General features: G+C 38.9%; 1 long non-coding RNA gene across 3 annotated transcripts in view; it reads right to left on the minus strand.

Moving 5' to 3' along the window:
- LOC106854166 (uncharacterized) overlaps positions 1-21334 on the minus strand; it is a 216781-nt gene that overhangs the window by 35371 nt on the left and 160076 nt on the right. For 2 of the 3 annotated variants that reach the window (XR_015800822.1, XR_015800538.1), the window contains exon 7: positions 2800-2891. The exons of the other annotated variant lie outside the window; for it this stretch is intronic. This is a non-coding gene — a long non-coding RNA (uncharacterized LOC106854166). The remainder of the gene's footprint in view (positions 1-2799; positions 2892-21334) is intronic. 3 annotated transcript variants of the gene reach the window in all.

The raw sequence follows: 21334 nt of genomic DNA on the forward strand, positions 1-21334 counted from the left end.
GATTTCCAGTAGGTAAGTACAAAGACCTTATGCATTTGAAAGCACTGTTAAAGTACCTTTTAAAACTCATATTTTCTAAAAATCCTCCTATCCATACCTTTTAAGAACCATCAAAGAACAATACTGACTCTCCAGTTCCCTCCCAGCCTGCTCTATTGGGTCTGTTCCTGATCCCCAGGTTAGGTCTTAGGTGCTTATTACTGGCTCATGTAATTCCACACACAGCACCTTCAAATAGCTTAAATGCATAAATGTGAGCACCAAATTTTCTTAAAATTCTATGAAATTTATACCTTTACTGTAAAGATCACCACGGTAAACAGGGGCAAATGACCCTGACTGCTGCTTGAACGCATGCATTTTGTGCAATCAACGTTGTTTTTCACTGCCTCATTCCAATAGCACCTTCTCCTTGCTCTGTGTGCACTGTGTTCACGTGGGAAGACCTTGATCTGTTTAACAGTTTGCAAGTACCTCTTGCACTTGGTGTGTTAGGTGAAGAAATATTCCCTACTTTAAGAGAGGCCCCCTATGTTCAGGTAAATGGGGCTCAGCTTGCAATGTTGAGGAGACAGTATTTCTGTCTTCTCAAGTAGACAGGTCCTGCATTCACTAGCTCTGCTTTAAACCAGATGAAAAGAGGCAGCAGCAAGCATCACTCTTAATCAGTCAAGGGCACACCAAGAGAGCTCACTGATGCAAAGAGGAGGTTTCAATTAGATATTAGGAAAAACTTCTTTACTCACAGGCACTGGAACAGGTTGCCCAGAGAAGCTGTGGATGCCTCACCCAGGGAAGTGTTCAAGGACAGATTGGAGGGGACTTTGAGCAACCTGGTCTAGTGAAAGGTGTCTCTGCTCAAGACAGAGAGTCTAGATGATCCTTAAGGGGCCTTCCGAACCAATTCAGTTTGTGATTCTATATGTGAAAGACTTTCATGGCACACCTGCTTCAAAGAGAGGTTAACACAACTGCTAAAATACATTGCTTAGTTGTTTGGGTATTAATCTAAGAGCAATCCTGAGCTGAAAATAGTTAATATGAAATAAAGAGTTTTGGTTTTCTATTACTTCCACAACTCGCCCCCACCCCAAATCCCAACTCGCAGTCAACCCACTCTACTTCCAGAAAAAGTAATATTTCTAAATGCTGCTCCTACAACTAACAGTGCTCCACATAAGTCAGAGCTGTCCAATTTTAATGCAACTGGCATATACACTGACAATTTAACAGCAGCCCTAAAGCTATGTCTAGCTTGCATATGCATACCTATTTACATGAGTTGTTACCAAAAGAAATTCAAACCATCATGAGAGCTGATTGTTCTTGTGATTTCTCTTCAACATTAATGAAAAGCCTGCGAGCAAAAAAATGTTCTTCTCACCTTGAAATGACAGGGAAACTCAATATGTAGGCTAGGCTTTGAGGGCTATACACAGCTTTTAAAGTTCAACCTGGACCTCCCAAAACAAAGTTTTCTAAACTCAAAGGCCCTCAGATCTCATCTACTGAGCTCTTTCAAATGCAGGACAAAGTCTAAAATGTACTAGTCTTCTCACTACAAAGAAAGAAATATTGCCAATCCTCCAGGCAATGCTTTGAAAATTTATTCCTTTGTGCCTTTATATTTAAATAATGACATTTGTCAAAAACTTACAATGATTGTATTTAAGACCTTTCAATTCGCTTTAGGTAACAAGATCACACTAGCAGTGGTTTCTTTATTCAACCCTAAGAATCCCTAGGTAAACTGTCAAAAAGGACAAAAAACTCTGAAAGTCATGAGGCAACATGATCTACTTGTCCGGGGATAAAACAAGAGATCTTCTGATCATGAACCCAGTGCAGGTCGAGTTTGCAACGTGAATCAATTTTCTCAATGCAGGGATTGAGCCTAAAATGGCCTGCAGTGGCCTGTTGCCTCAGAATAACATAAAACAGTAACTGCTTGCTTTCTAAACCCCTCTCTCTTTCATTCCTCTCGCCAGGAAATAGTTACAAACTATTTTTTCCAAAGATACCTAATTGCCTACTGCTGTCTCAGATCAAACAGGTATTTGCATGCTTTAATTTATGTCTACAAAGTTACTTCTGGGTACAAAATAAGAGCTAGACCAAAGCTAGCTTAACCAGTTTTTGACAGACAAATATACACCAACCAGCCTTATTACCTATTTTGCATTTGAAACTTAGTGTTGATGCACAATTTTTAGATTTTTTTAATTTAAAAAAATTAAAATAAAAAATATTTTCAATCTAAAAAAACACAAACAACAAAACAAAACTAAAATGTGCAGTCACAGAAGAACTGTATTGTAAAATATAATTTGAAACATGTCTGCCCATTCAATTGATTCACAACATTCAAATGATGGCTGATTTTTCTCTCTGCCATGATAAGGGCACATGCACAAGGCAGAGGAGCTCATGAATTCACAAGCCAGCAGGTACACTTGGGAATTTCCCTGATAGGCATTTCTGGCACATGGGAACCACCTTGCACTTCTTCAGATTAACCATAGGTCAAAAACATGTACTGAGGCAGTAACCAACACCGAATTTATAATGAACTCACCCCACACTAATTTGTTTTTATAGCCACAGCCACAGTTATGGGCACTAGTGCTGAGCTGGCTCCTCTCCTCCTGTTGTTTTAACATTCACCTCCTCCCACCTATTCTCATCAGTCCCGTGGGGTGAAAACACATTGTCACATTTTTGTCACATTTGCCTTTTCACATTTTGAGAGTGCAACAAAATGGAATTATCCTGCATAACAAATACCACCACTGCACTTACCACACAGAGGTCTGCCAGCCTCCTTTTCCCCCCTGCGAGGCCGTGAGGAGCAGCAGTAAGAGCACACCACCCTTGCTCGATGAGGTTACTCCCTAAAGTTTAAGCCAACAATAAATAAACTATTAGGATTGCTATAAAAACTCTGTGAAGTTTATATACATCTCAGCAAGTTTGAGGATCTGTAATCCTTAAGATGTTTTAAGCTTGTAACATTTTCCTGAACTCAAAGATTAATATCTGTTCTAAGTTTCTTCAATTCCGGTTTTTGAGTTATCAAAGTTCATAAGATTGCCTATCAGTCCATCTTTAAACTACTGAAACATTCCTCTGACCCCAAATGACAGTCAGCCTGTGGTATATTTTACCAGAACTTTTTAAGTTAATTTTTCACCTTTCCTTTATTCCTTCACTTTTCCATACTCCCTGTTTATTTACACTCTTTCTGCAGTTTCTACTCTACTTGGTTTTCCTCACACAGTAATTTTGTTCTTTTTTTTTCAGAAATCTGTGCTCTGCTCCCATCTCCCACGTCTATATTACAGTCTTTCTTAATGAGCACAACAGGCAAGATGAAGTTAAGTTCTAGAGCTAACGTTGTCCAAATGGATTTCAGGTAAAGAAAACAATTTTTCTCTCACTAACAGCAATATTGTATAAAATGAGCACACAATTAGAGAACTTATCAATAGGGAAAAAAGTGTGTTCCATTTGTGTTGAAGTTATTCTTACACTAGACTCTTAAGCGGATATTGAAATGTTAAACAGAATTTCACAGAGATTTTATAAAATACTATCTATGCTTAATGATGTGAGTCTAATTTTAAGCTGTCTAATAGTTAGTGTTTGTCCCCCTTATCTCATCTATTAGAAAAGATAAGGTGTTACCATCACACAATACCAGTTTGCACTTGTATGGTATTTAAGCTACAAGTTTATATTTTGATTTTCTGACATGCTGCCAGTGATATTTCTTCCTCGGGCTGTTAAAGTAAGATGCTGGGTCTCCAGAGAATGCAATGTGAATTACCATTACAAAAGTCTAAGGACTTGTGACAAACCAAGGGGTTGGAGAAAGCACAGATCTAAATCTACAGAACTAGAAGTCTGTCAAAAGGTGGCCTGCTACATGAACAACAAATTAAAGTGATCAATACCAGTGTCTGGATTCCCAGTATCCAGACATTCTGTATCCTTTGCATCAGCAATAAACAGAAATTAAAAAGTCACAGAATTGTTAGGGTTGAAAGGGACCTCTGGAGATCATCTTGTCCAATCCCTCCAAATGTTGTCTTCATCTGCAAATTTGGATACCAAAACATTTTAATTAGGTGCTCGAATATAGTATATTTCAATATATATAGTATGGTTGTTGGCAGAGAAGCCTTCTAGAGTTTGTTTGAAAGTTTTACACTCTCTTAGTAATTTGGGTGAAATGCCAGGGAAAATAATGAATACCAAAGAAGACTGTTCTCTTGCAGATGCCAACTGTACTTCTTTGAGTCACAGAGAACCATCTGGTCATCTGGGTTTGATGTTGTCATGATGTGCTATGATATTATTAGACTTCTTAGCTTGATGCATGAGAAGGATACAGATTTAAGGCAAATCAAAACATGCCCCATATACACATAATTTTGATGTCCAAAAATGTATTACTTTGGGGCTTGAAAGCTTAAGGATTAATTTCACATTGACTGAAGCCAAGGCTAAACATTCTCAGTCCAACAATTTCTTAAACAAAAAAGGTAGGTTTAGAATTGATCTTCAGATTTTTTTATTTTCACAAAACAAAACAATCGAACAAAAAAAAACACCTCGATAAAATTTTGCTCAAACATGTTTATCTACTTCCACTGGAATTCCTCTCCATCTCTCTTACACACACAAAGCTCTCACAATCCCCACTTCTCAAAACACAGTTTCAACATCTGCTACCAGTGTTTTGCACCTAGATGTAAGAAATTAGCTTTTTACAGAAAGAAGAATCATTCACTGGCACAGCTTCTCTGGGGACATGACAGAGTCCACATTGCTGGAGGTTTTCAAGATGCAAGCAGACAAGGTGCTAGATAGTCTGACCTTCCTTTGCCATGAAAGAAATAACAGCTACATCTAATTTCTAAAATAGCCAGTGAGAGCATCTTTCCCCTAATTTGTATTTTAGAAATCACAGAAAACAAAGGAGCAGTATGTAAGTAGAAAGACTTGAAAACATACTTCAAAAGAACTTTTTCACAGTGGCACAAGGTTTTTTTTCCACAATATTTACCATGAAGCAACAGGCAAAAGAGAATTATGTATTTGAAGAACAACATGTTTTTTAAGCTGCAAGAAGTAAATCACCTAGAATGTGTATACCTCCAAGGAAAATTCTACTATACAAGATAGTCACTGCAAATTACTGATCCTGTGCTATTTCCAGATGTTCCTCTTCCAAAGGTAAGTGAAAAAAATAGAGTTCAAGATGGTGGCAGGCAGTGATTTGAAGCTAATTTCGAATTTTCATCTCCTTTTCCTCTACTTACCTTCTTTTCACCCAAAGTCAAATTTTCCTATATGAAAATTGGTGCATGCCCAGAAAATATTGTAAAAAGCTTTTAAGTGGGTATGTCATGACCATGAGCCAACTTCTAAGGAGAAAGAACAGAAAGCATCTCACAATCCCTAGCATGCTTCTAAACCAATGTCAAGGTTATGATATATGTCAGAAACCACACATACAGTTCTTTTGATATTGAAAAAAATAGCTTGCGTCAAACAAGCTGGAAACAACAGTAATTTTATTTTTCTCATGTTACTACTTGTCTACATCATTGTATGATTTTGATTCATAAGAAGTATAATAAGTTTAAATGAGGAGTTCTGTGTCTTGGAGACAAGAAAATTATTTATTATCTTTTTATAATAATTTTTTCCAGGATGTTGACTTCAGTTCTGTGATTCCTCCTCTCATTCTTTCACTCTGTCCTGCTCGATGAGAGATGAACATGTGTGGAAAAGGAAAAAGATTGTCTTTGAACAACACAGATAGAGTGGGCACAAAACGGTCAAATACATATAAATATGAGATTATAGAATCTTTAAATTACTACTGTAAATAATAACCAGAGGGAAACATTAAGAGGTCAGCAGCTAAAAAAAACTGCCATGCTAATTAATATCAGAGCTATGGTTACCAGGGCAACAACAGCTCCCCTAACTTTTCTTCTTTTAGTGTATTTATTATTTTCACTGAAAAATCCTTTCTTTTTAGTAACCTGGAAACTTAAGCATCTCTATCAGTACAAAAGTACCTCTGAGCACTGCAGAATTCTTTGGGAAACCTGTATATTCAGCATAGAGTTGTCAGACTCACTGCATACACTTTTACCTTCCCAATATTAAACTGTTTTAAAAGCTAGAGCTCCGTATCTTTCTTTTTAACATTTGTTACATATTTCTAGCACTTGAAAGTCCCTAAAAACTTGTTCTCTCAAGCATCGTTGTCCCATTTCAAGACCAAAAGGGCACATACTTCCATCCGTACGGTCACCCTTGAAATCAATGAGCAATGCAAAGCTTTCTCCCAGCAGAGATTAAACAAACCACACAAGTCTGTTCAGACCAAGCCTGGGAACAGAAACCAGGTCTTTTGCATGACTGCACTATGCATTACTGAAAGGTTGCTGTGCTGACCTTTGGTCTTGGTCACAAAACATCACTGATAAATCATTCTGATTAATATATTTTGTTTGGGTTTTGCTTTAAGCCTTGGCCTGCTGTTTATTTAAATGATGCTCAGGTATTCCTGCCCTTGTACTCACCAGTGCCAATTTGCACTGTCTGGTGAGGAAGAGCTGTTGCATCAAATCTCAGAGGAGATGCAATCTTTAGAATTATCTTAGGCTGAAAATTGAATTGAATAAACAAGAAGTACTACTTCTACACCGCTTGGATGATTTGCAAAATAACCTACAGAAATGCAGAAAAGCACATTACAGCTAGGAACAACAAACACGTTGGAGGGATGGCGAGAAGGAGCAGCATGTGCGTAGAGGTGTCTTTCCCTGGGATTTCCCAAAAGCAGCTTGGGAAAAGCCCAATGTGGGGAGAGGAAGCTGGTGCACACTGATGAGGAATGCTTGAGTGGAATGAAGTTATGCTAATCATAAGGCTGTAAAATATGTACTGCACAGCTGGAGGCAGAAATCAGAGCACTGCTCTTACCGAGCCAAGTGCAAACCAAAGAAATCTAGACACAAGACTGAAAATTTCTTGAGAATTTCACGTTGTGTGATCACAAAAAGAACTAAGATTTGCTAAAACTGATAGCTTTTGTCATTTAATTAAATCACCCCAATACTATCTTAGTGCTCTGCTGATAATTACAAAAATATTTTAGACTTTTTTCAAAGACCATTTTGAGGAAATATTAAGGGATTGTTGTTGTTGTTGTTGTTTTGCAGAATCATACTAGAGCCAGGATTATGACCCAAATACCATCACTGCTTCGTATTCAGACACAAAATATGAACAAAAGATTTTGTACACAGAAACATATTAATTACAAAAAAAAATTTCAAAAAGGTAATAGAAAAAATATTGGCAGCTGTCCTACATCATCAGAAATACACATGCACCAATACTTCCTAAGGACTGCATACTGTAACTGCCAACTACAACCATAAACATATGACCTCATTCATAAAAGTATGATCTCAAAGCTCATGCCCTCTATCTACTTTCTTTAAATTAGCTGACATTAAGGACAGATTCCAGATCTGAGGAAGCCAGCCAAGCTTTGAAGTGTTTGCAATGCTGCACCAGAAGCGGTTTTGATTTTTACCACCAGGCTGCTAGATAAATTCTAATCTCACCATCAATTATGAAAGATTCTTATGACAACCTTGATTTTACAAAATTAGGTTATCTTCCAGCCTGTGGACATTTTCCTGTTGCATTCTGGGTTAATCCACGTGTAGAGCTCACTTCTGTCAGAATGACAGAAACCAATTGATTTTGTTTCATGGTGTATTCTTATCAATGCTCTCCGCTGCTCTTAGCGAGTCTTTGACTGATAGGGTGTTAGAGGAAAGGTCCATTAATTGATTTGTAAATAATTACAGCTAAGTCTTCACTTTTGACTAGATGTCAATAAAGGCCTATTCTTTTTTCATTGTTGAATGCTTTTAAATAAGCTTCAGTGTCCAACTTTCAGCCACAAAATTCATTAAAATCATTAAATACTTTTAGAGCTGCACCCACTGGTAATAGCAGAGGCAAGAGTGTGTCAGCATTTCTCTTATACCACTTATAGGGATGGATTAGAGAGAAGAAAATAAATAAACATATAACGTGCCTGGGAAAAAAAAAAAAGGCAAATCAATTATTTCCTAAAGTGGGATTTAATTTTCAGACCTGGTGGAATTTCATCAGCTGTACAGAGTAAAAAAAAAAAAAAAAAAAAAAAGAAATTATATGCAGTACTTAGTACACATTTTCCTACACATGCAAAGCATTACCTGCGGGCACACATGGACACAGGTAGTCAGCCCACCCATGCTTCCAGCAATTTCTGAACCTATTCACTAAATTCAGGCACATTTAACAAAGGACCCAGCATCTCAAAGCCAGTAAGTTCCCACAGATTTTGTGAAAATAAGCAGCAGGATATGCCCAAGGGAGACCTACTTAGAGCCCCAATGGAGCAGAAATCTGCAGAATGAGCTCTGCAGCACTGAACACTTGAAAATTACACCCATCTGGGGAAAAAAGACATAGAAAAAGAGGGTAAGAAATAGAAACACACACATACACACGTTTTCTGGGCCCCCAAACGAGGGGACAAAATAGCAGTCACAATTCATGTGTCAATCAGCATCTGTTCTCAGACACCCAGATTTCACTGATTTTAACAGTTCTGGGTTTAAGGTTTCCACCTTCTCCTTAGCACCTCATGCATAACAGAAAACCCTGCACATAAATGTGAGTTTTCAGGGGAAAGTAGAAACTCAAGTCTGAAAAGTAGCTATATTTTAGCAACCCTTTCATAGGCTATTAATATATTGAAGCTGCAACAAGACAATATTGAAGTTGTCACACACACAAAGTACAAATACCATTAATACCACCAACTGTGTGGTATTTTGAGACTGCATTTCAAGTGGTCCGCACAAGGCAAGGCAAGTTATATTTAATTCCCTGTACATAATGCCAAAAAATGAGATATATAGTCATATCGGGAAACTTCCTCTTCAGTATTACAAAACAATTGACCAGAAAACCTTCTTTATTGCTGCTTTCCACTGATAGCCACTTCCTTCACATTAACAAGCACATAATATTTCCACCTAGTCAACAGAAGAGAAAGGTGCTCCTACAACAACTGTGTGAGTTTACTGTATAATTTTTGTTCCTAATATCTGTTCCAGTTGTCAATCCATGCTTTCTGCCTGACCAAAATCTATGAGACTTTCAGTTCCCCCTGCCTGCACTGGAAGCAACCTTCCAGAAAGAGCTTAAACTGCAATGCACCTTAACTAGAAAGCTGTGTGCCAACACATGTGCACATGTGTGTCAGCACACCATCCAGTCCATGTACAAAGCACAGAAATAGCAGAGATTTGTGGGATACAGCCTCTTTCCGGTGACATTTCCTATTTTATGCCCAGCCAGTGCATGCTGAGCATCCCACACATTGAGCCATTTCAGGTACATTGCTCACAGGGTAAATGAATGAGTCACTCTCACTGCACACTCGCCCTAAGACTTATAAAGAGAAATTCATTAAGAAAGGAGGCAAATATCCCCCTTGTTCTAATAGCAGAAAACTGGAAAGCTCAAATAGTCCCAGTCTCACAGATCCAGGGGAGGCCATAGCTGGGGACAGTAAAATCACACTTCCCACAGGGTCATTCCCAAAGGTCACCCAAGGCCTGGTCTCCTCATGCAGCCCATGCTTGTTCAGCTACAGTGGCACCTGTGGACACTGCTCTGCTACCAAGGGGAAAGTCCATAAAAGAAAGAGCAAGCCAAGCCAGAGGGAGGCTGCCAGTTACAGCCTGGCCATGTCATGGCATGGTCCTTGTGCCTTTGTCCCACATACAGGAGTTGCTGGGTTGCTTCAGCAAGATTTGGGAAATGGGCAGATGTATTAAATAGCTTCATTCCACCTGAAACATAAATAACCCCACGTTGTACATCAATCCTACATATAGGCAAGGTTTTCTGAGGAATACTTTTTCAGGGACAGCAGTACAGCCTGCCACCCATGAAGCAAATGAACCTCTTATTTAATGGGTATTTTTGCTCGACTCAGTCAGAGTAGGATTCTTGAGTATTGTTAAGGACTTAATGGGAGACCCAAATGTAACTTAGATAAACACACCACGAGGAAAGAAAAGCCAGCAATGTGTTTCAGTTAAAACCTCTCTAACCTAAGAGTCTCTCTTTAAGCCACTCAGAAAAGCCTTTAAAATCTGATAATCACTTAATAATATTTCACACTTGCTGCTCAACCTGAAAACCTCAGCTACAGCTTTTGTAAATTGTGGCACCAATCTTGTTCCAGATGGCTTGCAAAATAATTTATAAACAACAAAGTTCAGCAGGTTCATAGCAGCTGTTTAATTCCAGCACTTTGGCCACCCACTTCAGCATAACTGAGAGCTTTCAATCAGTTTCTTCCTCTCATGGGGCCTTCAAACAGCACCAGAGCATGTGTTCAACATGCTCTCAGAAAGTAGCCAGCCAAATAGGGAGGGTCAGTCGTCTTTGCAGCTCTGGAGCATACCCACAGCATGCTCACACTGACTTTTTCCTCTATTTTTTTTAATACATAAATCTAGTTGAGAACAAGTAGGACGATGTTCCAGAGTTTAAAAAACACCTTCATTAAAATACTCAGTTCCTACAAAACAATTCCATCCAGTTCGCCTTAGTTCAAATGCTGAATATAATCTTCCCAGCAGGAATATACTGTAAATGCAAACATAACATCTCACAGGGCTTTTTTTACCAGTTTAACTAAATGTATGCTAAGTGCTATAAGAAATAGAGTATGTCAAAAAGGGCCTTTTCTGTACCTGACAGATTTCCACTGCTATTTCTGTTTCTTCCTCTCCTCTCCTCTTTCCTTGCTGGTGTTTACTTTGGCTCTGTTTTTCTTGTGTCCCTTCAAAACCTCCTTGTCCTGGATTGGCCTTTGGGGCACAGAGGAAAAAGGAAGAGATATTGCTTCACAGTCACTTGAAAGGTCATGCAGTCTGAACTGGACAGGGACAAATTCCAAGTTACTTTAAGCTCCTCTGATCATGGGTATATCCACACAAAGTATTCTGGAAACTGCACAACGACATTAAGGTTGCATTAAGCCCAATAAAATATACCCTGCCTGTCAACACAGCTGATTAGCCCAGGCTCAATGCCCCATGAATCACAGACATATGGTTTCCAGGAGGCTCAGGATAAACAGAGCAGAATGGAGGCATGTCCTAAGTTCTAAATACGTCTGATGTCTGCAAAGGGTGTCAGGGCATCAGCACATTCAATCGATCCAGGACAGCAGCCCCCGGTGTATCTCATAATTTCAGCTGCTGAGAAAGGCAGCTTGTCTCCTGAGGAGCCTAGTCCTAGTTTGGTAAGCTTTTTACAAATTAGGGCTGATTTGAGCTTGTTTGCTGGCCACTGCTGATAAGATGCAGCATGCTGTGGTCTGCGGATATGTTTTCTTGCTTTGGCTTACACCAGCATGCTGAGCCTGAAGGGATGACTGGCAAGAATAAGGTGCTTGTGGTAGAGGAGACCACCTCTAGGCAAGCATGCAACTGAGAAAAGCGTTCCTTAAAAAAGCATTCAGCAGCCCACAACTCCTGGAGCAACAAACAAAGCCAGTCTGACGCCGAGGTTTGTGTACCCTCTCAGTAACCAATAGCCAGTTAATACTGGATTCTTCTCCAAGGCATTCTCCTCCTCCCACAAATCCTGTGGTTTCCACAGCGTACACAAATTTGTCAAAAAGAAAGTAGCACAGTTTTGTTTTATGCTAATGTTTAAACATAATTTGTATTGAGCTACGGTATAAACACTGGTTAAGAACTAATTGGGGGTTTTTAATGGGCTTATGTCGTGCTCACAATTGCCAGGAACTATCAGTGTGTTGAGAAGAAAAAAAGATTCCTTTAGTTTTGACATATAGCAGAGGTTTTTAAGTAAAGCAGACAACTGAAATAATCACATGATCTCCAATATTTCAAGGAGATTTTCAGTACAAGAAGGGTCTGCTGACTGTCTCAGTAGTGCCCAGGAACCTTAAAAAAACCCCACAGGCAATAAGTTCTGCCAGCAAGAGTAATTTCAGTAGCACACTGCAATAAAGCAGTGTTGCAGAAGCTGGAGGGCAACACAAGCAGGTACCAAGCCCACAGAGGGATTCCAAACTGCAGAAACAGCCCTTTCAGCTTGTGGAAACACCCCAAAGGTCTCCATGACACCTACTGTTCCTGTTTTGTGCTCTTAAGGAAAGGTTGCTCCATCAGGGCTTTTCCACACCACATCAATAGCCTGCTGCAGGTTAGGACAATGGGAGCAATTTGAAGCTGGACAAATTGAAGAAGCCAAAAGCTTCTCTGGCATGAATTCAAAGTTTGATGAGCTGTATTTAACAGCCTTAGAATCCAGGGAGTAATTAATAAGTAATTTAATAATAAAAAGGAAAGAGCAGGAAGGGTAGAAGGAATAATTCTGCAAACAAGCATGACTCTCAGGAGCTCACTGAGCCCTAGAAAGCTTTCCTAATAGGACAGTGAGGGCAACAGAATACAGTCAGGCACTGTCAGATAGACAGTTGTCAGGCATTCTGGGATTTTAGTCCTACTGCTGCTTGACTGCAATAGCATTAAATTCCCTCTTGCAGGTGCAAACTCCATCCATTTTAACCCTTTGCCCAGGAAAGCTTTCTATTCAAAATGTAATTAGACCACAAAATGCAGAAGTGTCTAGAGATATACAAACCAAAAAGCTGTGTAGGTTAAAAAAAACATGAAAGTCCATCTAGTAAGGGGTTAATTACAAGGAATCTGGTTGTCGATTAGCATCTTGTATACTAAGATCAAAACCAACAATTCTGGTGTTATCTAGATAGTAATAAGAGTTAAATCTGCCTTCATGGAACAGTAGAGTCAGAATTTTTAAGCACAAATGCCACTTTATTGTAAGTCTAGACTTATGCTTGAACACGATCCCAAATCAGCAGATTTTTAGACTGACATCTAAAATTACACAGAACATAATTTTATTATTGTAATGGGGTTCTTCACCCCCTTTTGTTCAAACTGAGACAGGCTGAATGGACCTTTTACAAAGCACTAAATATGAAGGGATAGGGTCAGGGGTTCTTGGGAGGAAGGAAGGAAGGAAGGAAGGAAGGAAGGAAGGAAGGAAGGAAGGAAGGAAGGAAGGAAGGAAGGAAGGAAGGAAGGAAGGAAGGAAGGAAGGAAGGAAGGAAGGAAGGAAGGAAGGAAGGAAGGAAGGAAGGAAGGAAGGAAGGAAGGAAGGAAGGAAGGAAGGAAGGAAGGAAGGAAGGAAGGAAGGAAGGAAGGAAGGAAGGAAGGAAGGAAGGAAGGAAGGAAGGAAGGAAGGAAGGAAGGAAGGAAGGAAGGAAGGAAGGAAGGAAGGAAGGAAGGAAGGAAGGAAGGAAGGAAGGAAGGAAGGAAGGAAGGAAGGAAGGAAGGAAGGAAGGAAGGAAGGAAGGAAGGAAGGAAGGAAGGAAGGAAGGAAGGAAGGAAGGAAGGAAGGAAGGAAGGAAGGAAGGAAGGAAGGAAGGAAGGAAGGAAGGAAGGAAGGAAGGAAGGAAGGAAGGAAGGAAGGAGAATATTCCAGGATAACCACCTCTCCAGCTCTGTTCTGTTGTCTGCTCCTCACTCACTCCTCTGGGAGATGTCAGACACCACATCAGTCCCTGTCCTCAGTTTGCAGAGCTAACAAATGTAACACAAAGTCTCGGCACAGTTGGTGCTGGAAGAAATAGGTTGGACTAAGCTCTAGGTGCCCACACAAGCCCTCCTGGATGCACTTTCTCACGTGCCATGTGTTAAAGCACTCCTTATTCCTCTGCAAGCACTAATGATAAGGCAGCAGAGCAGGGCACTGTGTGTTAGGCGTGTGGCTGAAGGCAGACAGCTTGCAACCACAGAAATAGCTCGGGTAGCCAGTAAATCAATATTTGTGTGTTATTGTTCTCACATACATCCCATTTGCTGATCCAACACTTGTTCCCGCAGAAACGGGATCAGAGTGGCCGCCGGCAGCCAGCAGGCAACCAGAGCCAGCTCCCCCTGGAGCCAGCACACAGGTGTGCTGCCTCCAACCAGCAGGCAGAGAGATCTACGACTTCTTTTAATTAAGGAATAATCCCTTTACATTACAAAAAGGATTTGTAGAAGGGGGCACGGTTTCCTCCAGCATTTCTCCTCCTTGGCAAAATATCACGGCTCTCTCTCCCCAGCAGCAGCAGCTGCTTTGCATGACTCCTTGTCCTATTTCTGAGCAAACCAGACCAAGAAGCACAATCTTCACACGTGACTGGCAAAGAGGTTCCCTTCCCTTACAGTACAAGGAAACAGAAACTAAGACGAAACCAAGGATGTCTTCTGATAGTGTGGATTCAGTGATGCTCTACCCCTCAGTCTAGCAGAAGCAGTCATCCTTTTGGGACAGCAGAAACTCAGCAGCTGTGAGGAAATCAGAGAGGGACTGCACCCAGGGGTGCTGAGAGAAGAGGTTGCTGTTGCAGTGCATCTGCTCTCTGTCTTCGAAAAACCACCAGCAGAGATGTCCCACAACTGGAGCAAGGCAAGCTTGCTTGCACCCACCTCCAGAAAAAGCTTAAAGACAAAGAGGGAGTTGCCAAAGAATGGCTATAAGGGATGGCTGGCCTGCCTTGACCAAAGGAGTACAGTTTTTAATCATACAAACAGCCCCAGCACTCACCCATTGTACTCTTGTAGAAGGGGAAGCTATGGATGCTATTACACTACCAAAAAGAAAATAATGTAGAAACATGTAATTCCCCTCTACAGTCCCAACAATATATTTGTAACTTTTGTACAAAATGAAAAATCTTCACGTGCTTGAAATCTGCCCAAAATAAAACAACCAGTCACCCCAGGAAATCCACAGAATTCACAGAATGACTAGGTTGGAAGAAACCCTTGAGACCATCAAGTCAATCTTCAATCCAGCCCATTAGAAATGTTCATGTCAGGATTTTCAGACTAGATCTGACAGAAGAATCTTCTAGAAAATATATACATGGATGACCAACTTCTAGAAGCTTTTTGTCAGCCCTACAGACAATTCATTCAATAGGCCCAACACACCAATCTTCCTTCCTTTCCTTATCTCACCCAGCAAATGAATGTTATTAAATACACAGTCTTTATTCAGTGGGCTACACAAACAAAATACACACAGTTAATTAATGCTTCAGTCATTTCTTTGATCTTCCAGTGAAAACAAAATTTAAAAGTCATACTATTTCAGCCTAGAAGCTTAGAGTTAAAAAGCTTAGGAACTCATCCGGGACTTTGAATCCAAGAATCACTGGGCTGATGTCATTAAAAGAGCTGAATTAGACTTGTAATTATTCCCCTATGAGTTCTACTGTCTATCTGAGAAAGAAGGGTATTCATTTCTGTCCTCAAAATTGATTTATTTTAGTGAAAAAACCAGAAGGCTTAGGGAGAGCAAGAACTTGGTTTTACTGTGCATCTGACAGAATGCAAGAAAGTAAGTGTCAATAGTGAACAAGATCTCTGCCAGTCAATAGGAGCCATACCTTCTGTTTACATGGCAGGCAGTTTCCCTGAGATCCTCAGCATAAATCCTATCTCCACAGTTCCAGCTGGCTGTCCACTGCTTAGTGCAGTAGCACTTCATTAACATGCAAATGCTTGACAGTTATTGGGCTTAAGTACATCTGCATATTTATAAACAACCATTCCAAACCACATCCCCATTTAAGGAAACTGCTTAATGACACTGAACCTCTCATATCCATTAAACAATAAACTGCAGCCAGATTCAGTCATTTTATACTTGTATGGTACTTTAAAAATATTTTTCACATAGCTAGGTAAAAAATATGCATCAGTCGATTTGTTCTTTTATGGCAATCAAACTTTTCTCTTTATTAAAACCCTTTTTTCTAATGGAAAGGCAAAAATAGCTCAAAAAAAGTTATGCTTTAGAAATCAATATAAGGTAAATTTATGGCAATAAATACAAACATCCAGTAAACCATATTTAATGTTTTATCCATAATCTATGAAATATTCAGTCAAAATATGCAACCTCTGTGTTTTCAAAGCAAAAGTTTGACAAGCATCAACCAATGCACAGAATGGAAAGTTGCCCCAAAAATCTACACACTTAATTTCTTTTCTCACAACAATAATTCTGCACATCTAAGGATGACTTCTATGTGTCCTCCAACGTCACATCATTGAAGGCTCATATCAAACCCAGCATAGACACCCCAAGTTCTAGCAGCACATTCTATCCAAAGTATCTGGAATTTCAACACAAAGTCCCATAAATTTGGCCATGAATTCAGATTTCTCAAAATTTTTTCATGAAAATTGTATTTAGTAATAAAAGAATAAAAAATAATTAAAAAATAAATAATAATTTATTTTTAAGTGGACAAAAACATGCCAAAACCAGCAGCATGTCACAAACCAGTCATGAAGTATCAGAGACATTTACATGGACAGTTCCTGCACATGAACTGTAAAACTTGAGTATTTTGTTACAGACAAGAGGTGAATGTGCACGTGTAAAGAAAGTACAGGTCTGAAAGGCAAACATCTTCTCTGCAGAGACCAAATCTGGACAATCCCTACTATTACATAAAAAGCTCCATTGCATCTCCTGCTTCTGGCCCACTATCTCCAGAAACAATTTTAAGGATAATGGTGATGAGGAGAAACTGAAATATCTGAAATGCCAGCACAATAATCTGAAGTGTTACATAAATACCACAGTAAAATATAGGAGCATAAGCATTGCAAGCTTCATTTTGTTCATACTTGGTTCTATCTATATCACTGTATCAGAGTCAATATGTTCTCAGCTCTCTCTGGAATTCTCTAAGAAATGTCCAACAAATGAGAAGTGAAGTCCTGGAACAGAGAAGATATGTCATAACAACTACCACTGCACAAAAAATCAACTTACTTGGGCAAAAATACAAAATCTGTGAAACTGAACCTAAGAATTCAGGGTGGGTTTCTCGAGGTTTTGTTTCTTGGGTTTTATTTTAGGTTAAGAAAATGTGCAAGAAACCTAGATATGCCCTAATGAGCAAAATATGAAAAAAATATAGACTGAACTCATTAAAAACTAGGTATTTTTCATTTAGAGGAGCTAAATTGCCTGCATATTTCCCATTCTATGTATAGGAAATGCTTCAGAGTAAGAGTAACTACTACAGCAACACAAATGCACATATTATTGTCTACACATGGGATGTCGAAGCTCAATTAAAAGATAATTCCATATACAATTCACATTATACACTATGATCATTCTCAAAATAGAAAAAAATAAAGATGAAACATTTTCATGAGAAGATACTTGTATTGGATTTGTATTTAAGACATTGTATTTAAGACCAGCTTTGTACTTTCTCCATACTTTGATTCATTTTTCAAAGCCTCCAATTAAGAATAGGAATGCACCCAACTAGGACTTCCTTTGTTCCCATTGCCTAAAATTTGTCCCCATTACAGCACATAAAGATTGAAGGTAGCATTATAAAATCTCCCAATATATTTTAGCTTTTCCGGCTCTTCTTCAGAATCATGCTCAGAAATATTGTCTCACTGGAAGTTAGTGAAGCAGCCTTCAGTATCCAAACTCTTTATAAAAATATTTGCCTTAGAAGTCTTCAATCAATTTGTAATTTCTGAAAGTTTTACCACCAGCCTAGAACTTTCCCCTCTAGTATATCTTCCTATAAGGACAATCAAAAGGGCAGGTTTTTTACTGAACAAATATTTCACAAAGAAAATACTAGAATGCATGGTGGGATGGTTTGTTTTATGAGAACTGCTTTGGGGTTTTTGAAGATAAAAAGTTCAATTTTGTGGTTTGAGTTGGCCTGTGTACCACTTGGGCATTCATTTTCATTCTTGTACCAGTGATGACACAGTTGATGAAACAAAGATCTTATTGGAGGTAATATACTAATGACATCTCACCATCAGGACAATTTAATTTTGTGGCAGCTTGCTGTTAAGACAGAGGGCTGGTTCTACACTGCCCTTTGATGATGCTTACCTTACCTTTCTACCTCAACCTCCAAATGAGAGAAATGCTGCCTACGTGAGATTTAATAGCAACATGAGAAATCACAACTTCACATAAACGATGAACAAATTATACCAAAATAGTATCAGCAAAGTGGTGTGGGAGATACAATAATATCACATCACTGAGATCATCACTGAGTTTCTTCTCCTGTACCTCGGTGTGTGCTTACAACTGAGCTCTGGTAAAGTAAAAGGAAATCATGGATCAAAGAGACTGCAAAAATATGTGTCTTGACATATCATGACCTCTGAGTCATGTGTCCAGTATGGGGCAAAAAATAAGGACACTGGGTAGACGTTTTGGACTAAACTATGGTTAAAACAACTTTTCATCAGGAGTGCCAGGTAGAGAGGTGCTTGGGAGCAGTCCCTCCTAACTGAGGCTGCTCCTTTCAAACTTCATCACTTTGCCTAAGGTCAATACCAAGGACTTGGAAGACAGATAAAGTCCAAGAAAGCAAAATATCTGCTCTAAAGAAATGCTCCTTAGTTTCTTCCTTTGATATGAAGTGTTAACTAGACTTTAGAGTCTTAGAAAAGACCCTGAAAAATCATGTTACCCCTTTTGACAAAACCAGATTTGAAAAACACTGAGTTAATAATCTCATTTTTAAAATGAACACTCAGACTGCCTTGGATTAAGTTCTAGTTTATTTCTATTACTGAGCATCATTTAAAAAGAGAAAAAGTGTGATTATATAAGGCACAGACAGAAGTCTGAAATACAGAAAGCAGATCAGACCCAAGGCATATCTGACCAGCATACTCCTACCAGCATAGCACAGCTGATTACTGCCCACTGTGTGCACAACACTTTGAATATGGTGACAAAGGAACGTTTTGTAGAAAATCAGTTTAGGACACTTTCTTAGTCTTTTACAAAATTAATACTTTTAGCTAAACAGCACCCCCAATTACCAAGTGGGTCAGATATTTTTACTTTAAAAGACCTATTTTCCAGCAAATTAAATTGCTTGGCCTGAGATCTTGCTTTTCTATAAATATAAACTTCAGTTTTCACAAACAAATGAATTGAAGAATACACACTGTCAAATCCTGGCGGCCTTTCCTTTGGGAAGCCTTAGTAGACACTTGCTTTGGATCAGGAACTGGCAACATGCCTGTCAGTTATGAACATGCCTGCTTTTTCTTTCTTTCTTTTTTTTTTTTATTATTTTTTTAACTCAGAATCTTCTCAGTTCTCTCTACCTGGTAGAAAATTTAAATCTGTGCCCAGACACTTTATAAAAATAACTTAAATTTCAATACATTAATTCTCTAAGTTTGTGCTGGCAGGGCTTTCCTTGCAATTGCAACCAACTAAAAAGCTGGTGTTAGGCTGTAGAGGATCACTCTGCTCCTCAGCTGGTGAAGTACCACAGAGAATTGCAGGAAAGAATTAATTATTTTGCCCTCATATCAGGGCTGGAACAGCATACACTTAGTGCAATTTGCCCTTATACTGCATAAAGGGAAAACAAAACATCAAATAGCTTGTCAGTTTAAAGAGTGCTTTCTCTTTGAGGGGAGGGAGAGGTGAGAAGGGATGTATATGTAAATGAGGCAGAATAACTACAGAGAAAAAAGATGCAAGCATATAATTAAAATCTGTATCATAATGCCTACACACAACGTACCCACTGAGATTACAGGACCAATATTGATTCTAGCATCAAACTTTTCAATGTTTTACAACTTAATAGCTTTCTTTTAAAATACGCTTTTCATGTATAATCTCTACTATAGCACAATGGGCTCAAGATGATTTTTCAAACAAAGATAGACTTTTATCGAACAGAAAGTGAAAATTTCTTTTAAACTCTGAGCCCAGCTCTTTTATGTGATCCAAGCAGTTGAGTGTCTGAAGCCACACAGTTTCATTTCAGCTTCCACAAAAACAGAAGTTCTTCTGTAGGTTATGGTGTACACCTACATAATGAGGGTTTGTGAGAGCTACATGGCCAGGTGTTAAAGACATTCACATTTGAGTTTGACCTGAATACATTTTTCAATTTTAAGGTGACACTCCTGGAAGTATTTACTTCTGTATTCAAAGGCAGTATCAAAAAAAAGGGAACTGATGTGGGGAAGGTATTTATTCCCTAAGCATTTTTACCTGTGTTTTGTTTTTCCAATAAAATCAGGACTTTTGACCTGGTAAGAAAGAGGTTTCTTTAAAAAAGGAAAGGCTTCATCTTTATTAAATCAAAACAGATTTGGCCACTTGTCATTCTCCCAAAATGCAGATGATTATGAGGCCTAAGACAAGAAGCATAAGCATAGCAATTTTATTTTTTTTCTTAAGGCTCTGGCTGTCTCATATGCCAGACAGGCATGTGTATTATGCACATCCAGCAGGGGACAAAGATCAGAAATTTAAAGGAGCTGTTTGTGATTTTGGATGGGATGTGGCACACAGATGAAAGAGCAAACATTTTTCCCCTTGGTTTAATGCTAGCACTAGATTCCTAAATTAAGCCCAGCAGGAAATAAACATCCACCACAGATTTCAAAAGATATCTCACATCTTTGTATTAAAACGTGTTATTTTAAGAGTCCCAAATGCTGCATGTCTGATTTTTATTAAGTCCAGAGCCAACATAGGAAGTGTTATTTGACTTGACTTTAAAAGAAAGCAGAAAATATCACTGGACAATAGGATGTAAATTGCAGGAAGCCAAAACAAAATTGAAGAGTATGAGATAACAGGCCTGATGCTATTATCTACAGGAATACTAAATCCATAGGTTTCAGAAAACTACTTTGATGACCTTGAAAGCTCACACAGATTACAGAATATCAAGATGGCAGATTTTCCAGGGGGAGTGGAAGGACAACACTCTCATTTTTTCTCTTCCAAACAACTGGGGACGTGTTTCTGATATATATTTCTGATTTCCTTCTATCCTAAATAGCTACAATGCTGTTCTCCAAAGGAGAACAAAATTAAGCATCACTCCACATGTTCCTCATGCATTTCATGTGTGTAGTCCTTGGTGAAAAGAATAATTCTATGTCCATATACAAATGCACTTAAAAATTCCAACTCTGAAAATTCCCTATACAAAGTCTAAAACTACCAGGATAGGATTTTGCCCAGCTCAATCACAATACACTAAGCTTTTACTTTGGAGTTGGCAGATACCACTTTTTTTCCTCTTCTTTCACACTGACTTTGATGATGT

The sequence above is a fragment of the Sturnus vulgaris genome, chromosome 1, assembly GCF_052056855.1.
Source record: "Sturnus vulgaris isolate bStuVul1 chromosome 1, bStuVul1.hap1, whole genome shotgun sequence".
NCBI classification, from domain to species: Eukaryota; Metazoa; Chordata; class Aves; order Passeriformes; family Sturnidae; genus Sturnus; species Sturnus vulgaris.